At 42.0% G+C, this 13,007-nt stretch overlaps 1 long non-coding RNA gene across 1 annotated transcript; it reads left to right on the top strand.

Annotated features, from left to right (window-relative positions):
• Positions 1–9,181: 9,181 nt before the first annotated feature.
• LOC137307097 (uncharacterized) lies at positions 9,182–11,203 on the top strand. The gene is made up of 2 exons (XR_010959034.1): positions 9,182–9,575; positions 10,904–11,203. It is a non-coding gene; the product is annotated as an uncharacterized lncRNA (long non-coding RNA).
• Positions 11,204–13,007: the final 1,804 nt, after the last annotated feature.

Genomic DNA, 13,007 nt, shown 5'->3' with positions numbered 1-13,007 from the left:
GCAACAATGTATAACATAGGCATGAAACGAATCTAATCTCTACAACAACCCGTAACATAGGTCAGAAATAGCTGTAATTTTTGCAACAATGTATAACTTGGGACTGAAACATCACGAATTTCTACAACAATGTGTAACATAGGCCTGACGACCTCTATTCATTGCAAAAAATCTGCAACGTGGACCTGAAATATCTGTCATCTCCACAACATTATGTAACAAAGGCCTGGGACATCTGCAAACGCTACCACAATGTGCAACATAGGCGTGAAACATCTCTTTTCATGACAAAAATCTCAACAAAAATGTGTAACATGGGCCAGAAACACCTCTAGTCTCTGCAGCAATATTTGAAACAGGCCTGAAACATTTCTAATCTCTAATAATATATAACATAGGGCAAAAATATCTCTAATCTCTGCAACAATGTGCAACACAGGCCTGAAACACATCTATTAATTGCAGAAATGTGCAACATGGAATAAGAACATCTGAAATCTTCGCAACAATGTATAACATGGCCCGAAAAATCTCTAACCTCGACAACAATGAGTAACTTGGTTCTGAAACATCTGTAATCTCTACAACGATGTGTAATATAGGCCCAAAACATCTCTAATCTCTGCAATAATGTACAAAATAGACCTGGAATATCACTAATTTCTAGAAAAATGAGTAACATAGGCCTGAAACATCTGCAATCTCTCAACAATGTGTAGCATCGGCACGGGAAACCTGTAATCGCTAGAACAATGTGCAGCATAGGCTTGAAAAGGTATAATCTCTGCAACAAACTGTAACACAGGCCTGAAACATCTGTAATCAGTACAAGAATGTTCAGCATTGGCATGAAAATGTGTAATCGCTACAACAATGTGTAACATAGGCTTGAAACAATTGTAATCTCTCCAGCAATGTTTATCGTGAGCCTGAAATATCTCTAATCTCTACATCAATGTATGAAATTGGCTTGAAACATCATTAATCTCCACAACAATGTAGAACACGGGAATTAAACATCACTAATCTCTACAACAATGTATAACACGGGAATGAAACATCACTAATCTCTACAACAATGTATAACACGGGAATGAAACATCACTAATCTCGACAACAATGTATAACAGGGGAATGAAACATCACTAATCTGTACAACAATGTGTAAGATAGGCCTGAAACATCTCCAATCTCTGCAACGATATAAAACATAAGCCTGAATCAAAACTAACCTCCACAACAACCTCTAACATCGACAAGAAACTTCGGTAATTTTTGCTATAATGTATAACATGGGCCTGAAACATTTCTAATTTCTGCAACAGCATGTATCATAGGCCTAATTACCTCTATTCATTGCAAAAATGTGCAACATGGGCCTGAAACATCTGTCATCTCCACAACGTGATGTAATAAAGGCCTGGAATATATGCAATGACTGCAACAATGTGTAACATAGGCCTTTAGCAGCTCCAATATCTACAACAATATGCAACATAGGCCTGGAGCATCTCTAATCTCGACAACATTGTATAACATGGGCCTGGAACATCTCCAATCTCCAGAACAATGTGTAACAAAGGACTCAATCATTTCTACTCATTGCAAAATTGTGCAAGAGACCTGAAACGTCTGTAATCTTCGCAACAGTGTGTAAGAGAGGCCTGAAACATCTCTAATTTCTGAAACAATGTATCACATAGGCCAGAAACAGCACTAATCTCTACAACGATGTGGAACACAGACCTAAATGACCACTTTTCATTGCAAAAATGTGCAACGCAGACCTGAAATAACTGTTATCTTCGCAACAATGTACAACATGGGACTGAAACATCGGTCTTCGATACAACTATGGTAACACAGGCCTGAAACATTTGTAATCGATAAAGCAATGTGAAATATAGGCCTGAAGCATCTCTAATCTCTATAGCAATGTGCAACATAGGACTAGAACATCTCTAATCTCGACAACAACCCGTAACGTCGGCCTGAATCATCTGCAATCTCTGCAACAATGTATAACGTAGGCCTGAGACATTTTTAATCTCGACAACATTGTGTAAAATAGACCTGGAACCTCTCTAATCTCTACAACAATGCGTAACAAAGGCCTGAAAAAACTCAAATCTTTACAACAATGTAAAAAAATAGACCTGGAACGTCTCTAATCTGTACAAAGATGCGTAACATAGGCTTGAAACATCTGCAATCCCAACAACAATGTATCACATGAGCTAGAAACATTTCTAATCTCCATAACAATGTGTAATATAGGCCTGAAACATGTTATCTATACAACAACGTGTAACACAGGCTGGAACGTCTGTAATCGCTACTGCAACGTGCAGCATCGTCCTGATAGATGTCTAATCTCTACTACAATGTCTAAAGTAGGCTTCAAACATCTTCAATCTCTACAACAATGTGTAACATAGGCCTGAAACATCTGTAATCTCTTCAAAAATGTGTAACAAGGCCCTCAAACATCTCGAAGCTCAAAAGCAATCTATAACATAGGCTGGAAACATTTCTAATCTCGGAAAATGTCTAACATAGGCCTGAAACATCTCTAATCTCTTCAACAATGTGCAGCATTGGCCTGAAACATCTCTAATCTCTACAACAATGTGTTACATAATATTACAACATATAAAAGTGACAGGGCCATGTTATACAGTGTTGCAACGATCACAGATGTTTCGGGCCTATTTTACAGATTGTTCTGGAGATTAGAGATATTTGAGGCCTATGTTATATATTGTTGTAGAGTTTACAGACGTTTCAGACCGACATTGTACATCGTTTCAGAGATTAGAGATGTTTCTGGTTTATGGTACATATTGTTGTTGAGATTGGAGATGTGTCAGCCCTATTTTATACATTGATGACGAGATTATAAACATTTCATACCTATGTTATACATTTTTGTAGGGATTACAGATGCGTCAAGACAACGTTACACATTGTTGGAGAGATTAGACATGTTACAGGCCTGTGCGATGCATGGTTTTATAGATTAGAGATTTTTCAAGCATATGCTGCACATCGTTGCAGAGATGAGAGATGTTCCAGACCTATGTTACACATTGATGTCGAAATTAGATATATTTCAGACATATGTTATACACTGTTGCAAGAGATTGGAGATGTTTCAGGCTTATGTCATACATTACTGTAGGAATTGGAGACGTTTTAACCCTTTGTCATACATTTTTGTAGTGATTATTATCTGAATGGTGATAGATTGCGAAAAGGGGAGGTGCAATGAGACCTGGGTGTCCTTGTACACCAGTCGCTGAAAGCAAGAATTCAGATGCAGCAAGCAGTTCGGAAGGCGAAGGTATGTTGGCCTTCATTGCAATAGGATTTGAGTACGGGAGCAGGGATGTCTTTGTGCAGTTATACAGGGACTTGGTGAGACCACATCTGGAGCATGTGTGCAGTTTTGGTCTCCTTATCTGAGGAAGGATGTCCTTGCCATGGAGGGAGTGCAACGAAGGTTTACCAGACTGATTCCTGGGATGGCAGGACTGACGTATGAGGAGAGATTGGGACGACTCGGCCTGTATTCACCAGAGTTTAGAAGAATGAAGTGTGATGTTATCGAAACATAAAATTCTAACAGCACTCGACAGACTCGATGCAGGGAGGATGTTCCCGATAGCTGGGGAGTCCAGAAACAGCGGTCACAGTCTCAGGATACGGGGTGTGCCATTCACAACCGAGATGAGGAGAGATTTCTTCACTCAGAGGGTGGTGAACCTGTGGAATTCTCTACCACAGAAGGCAGTGGAGGCCAAGTCATTAGATGTATTTGAGAAGGAGATAGATATATTTCTTAATGCTAAAGGGATATGGGGTACAAGCGGGAACAGGATACTGAGTTAGACGATCAGCCATGATCATTTTGAATGGCGGAGCAGGCCCGAAGGGCCGAATGGCCTCCTCTTGCTCCTATTTTCTATGTTTCTATGTTTCTATGATTAGAGTTGTATCAGGCCCATTTTCTACATTGTTGCAGGCCGATGTTATGCATTGTTGTAGAGATTAGAGATGTTCCAGGTCAATTTTATCTATTGTTGTATAAATTAGTGATGTTTGAGGACCATGTTATATATTGCTGTAGCGATTGCAGATATTTCAGGCCGATGTTGCACATTGTTGTAGAGATGCCAGCTGTTTCAGGATAATGTTATACATTGTTGCAAAGATTACACATAGTTGAGGGCTTTGTTGCTCATTGTTGCAATGGGTAGAAATGTTTCGGGCCTGTGTCCCACCTTGTTTTACAGATTAGTGATGTTTCAGTCCTACGTTACACGTTGTTTTAGGCATTGGAAATGATTCAGGTCTTTGTTATACATTGTAACAGATGTTACAGATGTTTTAAGCCTATGTTACATCTTGTTGCAGAGATTAGAAATGATCCTGGCCTATATTGTACATTGTTATAGATATTAGAGATGATTCATGCCTATTTTAATTTTGTTGCAAATATCAGAGCCGCTTGCTGCCGATGTTATATATTATTGTTGAGTTTAGAATGGTTTCAGGCCTTTTTCTTATATTGTTGCAGAGAGTAAAGATTTTTCTGGCATGTGTAACACATTTTTGTTGATATTAAAGATGCTTTAGTTCTTTTTTATACATTGCTGTAGAGATTAGATATGTTTAAGGCCTATGTTACATATTGTTGCAGAGATTATATATGTTTCAGGCCCATGTTGTACATTGTTGTAGATATTGGAGCTGATATAGGCCCATGTTATACATTGTTGTAGCATTTAGAGAAGTTTCAGACTTATTGTATACATTGTGTAAGAGATTAGAGACGTTTCTGGTTTATGGTACACATTGTTGTTGAGATTAGAGAAGTTTTAGCATTATTGCATACATTGATGTCGAGATTAAATGTGTTTCAGGCACATGATATATATTGTTGCAGACAATAGAAATGTTTCAAGCCTGTTATATATTTTTGTGGAGTTAAGAGAAGTTTTAGACCCATATTATGCATTGTTGTCGTAATTCGAGATGTTTCAGGCCTATTTTATATATTGTTGCAAATATTAGAGACGTTTCTGGCCTAAGTCATATATTATTGTTGAGATAGCGATGTTTCAGAGCTATGTTATACATTGCTGCAGGGATTGGAAATGATGCAGGCCTATGTTACAAGTTGTCGTAACGATTGCAGAAGTTTCAGGCATATTTTATACATTTTTGCAACGATTGCCGATGTTTCAAGCCTATGTTACACAGTGGTTCAGAGATTAGTGATGTTTCAGGCCTGTGTTACACATTGTTGTGTACATTAGAGATGTTTCAGGCCTATGTTACACATTGTTGTGTGCATTAGAGATGATTCAGGCCTATGTTCCACATTGTTGTGCACATTAGAGATGATTCAGGCCTATGTTACACATTGTTGTGTACATTAGAGATGATTCAGGCCTATGTTACACATTGTTGTGTACATCAGAGATGATTCAGGCCTATGTTGCACATTGTTGTATACATTAGAGTTGATTCAGGCCTATGTTACACGTTGTTGTATGCATTAGAGAAGTTTCAGGCCTATGTTACACGTTGTTGTTTCTATGAGAGATGATTCAGGACTATGTTACACATTGTTGTATACATTAGATATGATTCAGGCCTATGTTACACATTGTTGTATGCATTAGAGAAGTTTCAGGCCTATGTTACACGTTGTTGTTTCTATGAGAGATGATTCAGGCCTATGTTACACATTGTTGGATGTATTATTGATGTTTCAGGCCTATGATACACATTGTTGTGTCCATTGGAGAACTTTCAGGCCTATGTTACACATTGTTGTGTACATTAGAGATGATTCAGGCCTATGTTACACATTGTTGTACAGATGAGAGATGATTCAGGCCGATATTACACAGTTTTCAAAGACTTGACCCCATCATGCCTGTGACAGCTCTGTGAAAGACCTGTTCAATTAATCTCATTTCACTGCTCTTTCCTCAAAGCCCTGCATTTTTTTACCCTTCAAGGATTTATCCAATTCCCTTTTACACATTAGTATGAAAGTTACTATTGAATCTGCTTCCACCACTTTTCAGGCAGCGCATTCCAGATCATTACAACTCGCTGCGGAAAAAAAACGACCGCATATCTTCACTGGCTCTTTTGCCGATCATCTTAAATCTGAGTCCTTTGGTTACCGAGCCGTTTGCCACTGCAAACAGCTTCTAATTATTTACTCTATCAAAACTGTTAATGATTTTCATACCTCTATCAAATCACCCCTTAACTTTTTTTTGTTCGAAGGAGAAAAAAAACAGTTTCTTCAGTCACTCCACATAATTGAAGTCCCTCATCCCAGGAATCAATCTGGTAAATCTCTTCTGTACCTTCTCTGAGGCTTTGACATCCTTGCTAAAGTGCGGTGCTCAGATTGGACATAATACTCCCGTTGAGGCCTAAGCAGTGTTTTATAATGTTTTAGTATGTTATTCTTCTATTTGTCCTCTATCCTCTATTAATAAAGTCCGGGATTTCTCATCTTTTACAGCCTTCTCAACTTGTCCTGCCACCTTCAAAGATTTGTGAACATATACCCACAGATCGCTCTGTTCCCCCACATTGTCTCTCCTATTCTTCGAGCAAACGTATCACTTCACACTTTTCTTCGTTAATTTACATCTGCCATGGATGGACCCATTTCACCAGTCTGTCTGTGTCCTCCTGAAGACTGTTACTATCCTCTACATTGTTTACCCCGTTTCTGAGTTTCGTCTCTTCTGCTAACTTTCAAATTATATCCTGTATACCCAAGTCCAGATGATTAATATATACCAGTCCAGGATCACTCTGGGCCTGTTTAAAAGGGATGTGCTGTCAGTCACGGATCGCTCTGGGCCTGTTTAAAAGGGATGTGTTGTCAGTCCCGGATCATTCTGTGCCTGTTTAGTTGGGGTGTGCTGTCAGTCCCGAATCATTCTGTGCCTGTTTAGAATGGGTGTTCTGTCAGTCCCGAATCATTCTGTTTCTGTTTAAATGGGGTGTGCTGTCAGACCCGGATCATTCTGTGTCTGTTTAAATGGGGTGTGCTGTCAGACCAGGATCATTCTGGGCCTCTTTAAAGGGGTGTGCTGTCAGTCCCGGATCATTCTGGGCCTGTTTAAAAGGGGTGTGCTGTCAGCCCCGAATCATTCTGTGGTTGTTTAAACGGCGTGCGCTGTCGGTCCCAGATCATTCCATGCCTAGAATCATAGAGTCATAGAAAAATTGCGCAACAGAATGAGGCCATTCTCCCCATCGTGTACGCGCCAGCTGAGAAACGAGCCACCCAGCCCAATCCCACCTTCCCGCATTTTGTCCATGGTCCTGTAGGTCAAGGCTCTTCAGGTGCACATCCAGGCATTTTTTGAATGAGTTGAGGGTTTCTGCCTCTACCACCCTCTCAGGCAGTGTGTTCCAGACGCCCACCACTCTCTGGGTGAAAAAAGAATCCTCATTTCCGCTCTAAACCTTCTACAAATCACTTTCAATTCATGCACCCTGATTATTGACCCCTCCACTAAGGGAAATAGGTCCTTCCTACCTGCTCTATCTCGGCCCCTCATAATTTAGGACACCTCAATCAAATCACCCCTCCGCCTCCTCTATTACAAGGAAAACAACACCAGCCGAGGTAAAATTCTCCAGTCCTGGCAACATCCTCGTAAATCTCCTCTGCATCCTCTCTCGTACAATTACATCCTTCCAGTAATGTGGTGATCAGAACTGTGCGCAGTACTCAAATGGTGGCCTCAGTTGTGTTTTATACAGTTCCAGCGTAACATCCCTGCTTTTATATTCTATGCCTGGGCTAACAAAGGAAAGCATTCCATATGCCTTCTTAACCACCTTATCAACCTTTCCTGCAACCTTCAGGGATTTGTCGACATGCACTCCAAGGTCCCTCACTTCATCTATACCTCACAGTATCCTCTCATTTATTGTGTATTCCCTTGCCTTGTTTGCTCTCCGGATTGAATTCCATTCGCCACTTTTCTGCCCACCTGACCAGTACATTGATATCTTCCTGCACTCTACAGCTTTCCTCATCACTGTCAACCACATGGCCTATCTTTGTTTCATCCGCAAATTTCTTAATCGTGCCCCCTACGTTTAAGTCCAAATCGTTAATGTATACCACAAAAAGAAAAGGACCTGGTACCGAGCAGTGCGGCACCCCACTGGAAACAGCCTTCCAGTGGCAAAAATATCCGTAAACCATTACACTTTGCTTCCTGCAAAAGAGCCAATTTTGGATCCAATTTGCCACTCTCCCTTGGATCCCATGGGCCTTTACTTTTTTGATCAATCTGCCATGTGGGACCTTGTCAAAAGCCTTGTTAAAATCCATGTGGACTACATCAATTGCGCTACTCTCATCGATCCTCCTTGTCACCTCATCGAAACATTCCATCCAGTTAGTCAGACACGATCTCCCCTTAACAAATCCGTGCTGACTGTCCTTGATCAGTTCATGCCTTTCTAAGTGACAGTATATCCCGTTCCTCAGAATTGATACCAATAATTTGCCAACCACTGAGTTTAGGCTGACTGGCCTGTAATAATCGGCCTATCCCTCACTCCCTTTTTAAACAGCGGTACAATGTTCGCAATCCTCCATTACTCCTGCACTGCGCCTGGATCCAGTAAAGTTTGAACAATGATTGTTGAAGCCTCCGCTATTTCCTCCCTGACTTCTTTTAACGGCCTCTGATACATTTCATCCGGCCCGAGTGATTTATCCAGTTTCAAAGAAGTTAATTCTCTTAATAGTTCCTCTCTCACTATGTTTATCCCATCCAATATTTCACACTCCTCCTCAACTTCAATCCCCAATCATTTAGTTTTTATTTAAAAGGGATGCGCTGTCACTTCCGGATCATTCTGTGTCTGGTTAAAAAGGGTTTGCTGTTCGTTCCGGATCATTCTGTCCCTGTTTAAAAGGGGTTTGCTGTCAGTCCCGGATCATTCTGTTTCTGTTTTAAAGGGATGCGCTGTCAGTCCCGGATCATTCTGTGTCTGTTTACCGGTGGAACAGAGATCAGACCGTGAAATATTAAAGTGCACGGGGAGCGTGCATGAGAGAGGGGTCTGATTTCGAGCTCATGTGGATGCAATACTTCGGGTGGAGTTAAGGGTGAAATGTCCTGCTTGTGTGCCTGGCACATCCTGTCAGATCAGCTCGAGTTTTAAAACCAGAAGTGGGGCCAAAAACACAACCTTGTGATCTGAAAGATAGAGAACTGCCAACTGAGGCAAGCTGCCAACTGATTCACGGTTACACAGAAGGGAAATTCGTTTTCTCCGAATATTTTCAGAGAGTCCCTCCCCGTGTATGCGATTATAAATACAGCAAACTCTCTGAGTCCAGATACAGAACTTGTGAACTCCAGCCGTCTGACCCTGACTCTGAGGAACTCAGCGGAAGATGATGAAAGTCCTGCTCTTGGTATTTGGAGTCCTGGTGCTGACTCAGTCCATCCCTGCTGATCGGTGGAGGTTGGAAGGAAGAGCATTTGTCGGAAGTACCATACGTAAGTTTCTCTGATCTCTCAGCACCAAGTTTTGTTTAAACTATTTTATGATCTGAATGAAGCTTACGGTTTGATTGGTTAAATGAATATTATTGTAAGAATGATTGAAGAATTTAACCTGAACCAACTAAATCCCCCGATTGTTTAGTCGGTACCTGAGCGGGTAGTGGGAATAGTGGGTGTTGTTTGATGATCCAAACAGACCAGGAATTAAAGCACAAATTACTGGCCAGTGCCAAGTCAGTGGATCTCAGCCGGAGCATTGACCTGTTTGGGAGACTCAGTAATTGGCCTCAGTGCCCAGGTATTACGGAGGGCGAAACACACAGTTCCTGCTCCCGATCAGTGCTACCCGCTACAAAGTGTGAGAGTGCGAACGGCATCAGGAACTCCTTCAGCCCCTTTCCCCCACACTCACTGCTCAGACCCAGATGAAGAATGGTGAATTGGGAGCGATACTGGAGGCATCTGTGGAACCGGACCCCAGACACGAGTCAGATTTTCATAACATGAGGGGAGGGGATTGGATCAAAAGGGTTTCAAAACAGGTTTCTGAATCCTAATAATTCTGCAGTCTTCATAGAGATCAGAATATGAGGACATGAACTAAGTAGAGGAATCAACGGTGAAACTATCAAGTTTCAGTCGCCGGGTGTCAGTTTGCCTCAGTTGGGAATTGAGTGAACATGTTGTGGGTTGATGTGCCACTCCAGTACATACAGCCCAGCACTGGGGGAGTGCTGCACTGTTAGAGGTGTCATTTTTTGAATGAATCGTTAAACGGAGACCTTGTCTTCCCGTTCATGGGGCAGCAAACATTTGGTGGCATTATTTGAAGAGCTGGGAGTTCTCCTGGTGTCCTGGACCAACATTACTCTCTCAACGAACATGACCAGAAACTCCCCACACTGTCAAGTCTCATTTGCTGTTTGTGGGACTTTGCTGTGAGCAATTTGGTTACAAAATAGTGTCGGCACTTCAGAAATAATCCTTTGTCTTTGAAACACCTTCGACCCTTCTGTTGACGGGAAAGGCTCTATATAAATGTCAGATCTTTCTTTTCTTTGTCTCTGGTCTCAGAGAGCGGGAATGGTGGGTTCCATTCTGTGGAAAACCTATTGTGCTGTCCTTGAGAACAAAGAGTGAGTCTCTGCAGGTCGGGGAGAGGTCAATGTGAGGTTTAATGAAGTACAAGTGAGCTGAGGTTCATGTGTGGTGCAGAGTCAGTCCCAGTAACACGGACAGACTCAGCTTCATGTTTTCTCATTGATCTCCCACCCTCTGTGTTCAGAACGGTCAATTAATTAACTCTTCATTTTGGATTTTAGTGCACTTGTTCAACTGTAGCTCGGTTGGAGCAATGTGTCGTGAGGGATCTTGTAACACAAACGAGGCGACTCTGCTGCTGATCTGCCACGATGGGTTCCAATGTTGCAGACCGAACTAGTTAAAGATCCAGTGATGGATTCTCACCAGCTCGAGCGCTCCAAGTTCTCACTGAATGAAACCTTCGTTCACGGGGAGCAGGCTCTGTTTGATTGTGTGCGTCCCATAACCCTCTGACCCTGTATTACTGCTGTCTGAATAATGGGCTGTACTCAGAAATAAATCTCACTGCATTGATCACAGCTTCATATCCGTGTCTTGTTTCTCTTTTGGATCATTGTGTCCCAGGTTTGCGTGCTCAGGGGTCTTATGAGACTGCGGGAAGATGTGGGAATCGTAGGTAATGAGAAGAGGAGACCAGAGCAGGGAATCTCTGAAAGTGCCTAATAACACATTCAGAAAGTTACTGAAATAAGACAGGCGTTCAAGGTTCAAGATATCTCACTTGACCGGGTTTCTTCAGGAAGATTGGAAGGCGACACACATTGCATCAGGTCCATCAGATTGCTTGATTGGTCATTGAAGCGGGAGCTTCAACTTTGAATCTAACCCGTGCTCTTCCTGCCCTGGGAGTATTTGATGGAGACAGTGTAGAGGGGGCTTCACTCTCTATCTAACCCTTGCCGTACCTGCCCTGGGAGAGTTTGATATACCAGTGTTGAGGGCGATTGAAAAGAGACCCATGTGAAGCTGGCAGTATAACTCGATGCTGTTGGATGAAGCTGCTCTGACATCAGTAACTATGTCAAAATCATTACTTACTGAACACAATGGTATGGGTTCAAAATCTGTGATTATAACCCAACAGCGCTCTTATAATAGAAGAATAAAAATATAAGAAATATTTAACTGTGTTGGGAAGCAAAGATAAAACATGTTCCACCTTCTGTCTCTCTCTCTGCCTCTGCCGCCTCCCTCGGTCTCGTTTTCACTGACTCTTTCTCTCTTTGACTGATTTTATCTCTCTCTATGCTTCATCTTTCTCTACATCTGATTTATCTGCATTTGTTTATTTAACTCTGGCGCTGTCACTCCCTGCCTCGTTCTCCCTCTTTCATTCACCTTGACGGGGTCTCTCTTTTCTGTCTCTCAATCTCTCTCTCTCTCTCTACCTCTCGCTTATTTCACTCTGCCTCGTCTCTCTTACACTTCCTGCTTTACTCTCTTCTCTATCTCTCGTTCCCTCTTCTTGCCTCGCTCTCATTCCCCCTCACTCCATCTGTATCGTCCCTCTCTCTTCTCTCTGCCTCATTTTTTCTCGCCAACTCTGCCGCTTTCCTGTCTCTCGCTCGTCTTTCTCTCTCTGCCTCATTCTCTTCCTTTCCATCTCTGCTGCTTTACCTTCCCTCCCGCCTTTCTATCTCTCTGCCTCATTCTATCTCGCCTACCCTCTCTTTTCTCTCTCTCTAAATCTCCCCCTCTCTCTCTTATTTCCACCTGTCACTGTTTCCTATCTGTCTGTCACTTACCCACTTTTTCTCTCTATCCGTGTCTTCTTTCTAAGTTAAGATCCCTGATGCAACAGGACGATCCAAACACAAAGACTTTCACACTGATCCCAGCCTGTACTCTGAACACATTGCATGAGCTGATCACAGCTTCTGCACCCCCAGTTCGCAAATGAGCTGCTCAGGATGTGCAAGGCCCACCAGTGGCATGGAATCCTGCAAGATTTTGACATTGCTCGAGAGCGAAGCCTGCTTTTGGTCCTAACTTCTGCTGCAACTCTGCCTCCACGTCTCATCCAGCCTCGATTCTTGAACTAATTTTATTATCTTCCATCCTCAAGTGACATTTACACACTCTTCTTCATCCATGAATTATCCATGCCTCTGATTTGCTTCTCTCTGCGAATCTTTTGGACCTTGTTTTTTCTTATTTTTGACAGTCCGTATCTGTTCCTGAATCTGTTTGTTCATTTTCTAATTTGATGTGAAATTTTTGAATAGCTGGCAAGCAATACCTGATATTTTGCTCAGCGTATTTCCACAAACAGAGATGAATCTAGGGAGCAGAAATTAACCAAATGAACCTTCTTTGCATCTT

The sequence above is a fragment of the Heptranchias perlo genome, chromosome X, assembly GCF_035084215.1.
Source record: "Heptranchias perlo isolate sHepPer1 chromosome X, sHepPer1.hap1, whole genome shotgun sequence".
Lineage (NCBI taxonomy): Eukaryota > Metazoa > Chordata > Chondrichthyes > Hexanchiformes > Hexanchidae > Heptranchias > Heptranchias perlo.
Note: the sequence above shows the minus strand (reverse complement) of the source record. Positions and strands in the feature narration are given on the sequence as shown.